A 309-nucleotide genomic window follows, 5' to 3' on the forward strand; every position below is an offset into this window, starting at 1 on the left:
GCTCGAATTACACACGAGACAAACACAAACAACATTTTGTTCAATCGTGTTCAACTCGAAATAACGAAATTATATATACTTATATGCAACTCGTATGATCATGCGGTTTTACATCTTTTATTGTATAAGCATAGTGCAGGTTTGAATTCAACACCAAGCATCTATCTTTCTAATTAATTTAAACAAATCAATTCAAATTGAACACGAGCTCAAAACAAACACGAACACGAACGTATTGTTCATGAGCCATTTCAACCAAAAGCCAATTTTGAAAAAAAAAAAAAAAAAAAAACAACCCCAAAACAAACA

Source organism: Phalaenopsis equestris, unplaced genomic scaffold (assembly GCF_001263595.1).
Source record: "Phalaenopsis equestris unplaced genomic scaffold, ASM126359v1 Scaffold000002, whole genome shotgun sequence".
Classification (NCBI taxonomy): Eukaryota; Viridiplantae; Streptophyta; class Magnoliopsida; order Asparagales; family Orchidaceae; genus Phalaenopsis; species Phalaenopsis equestris.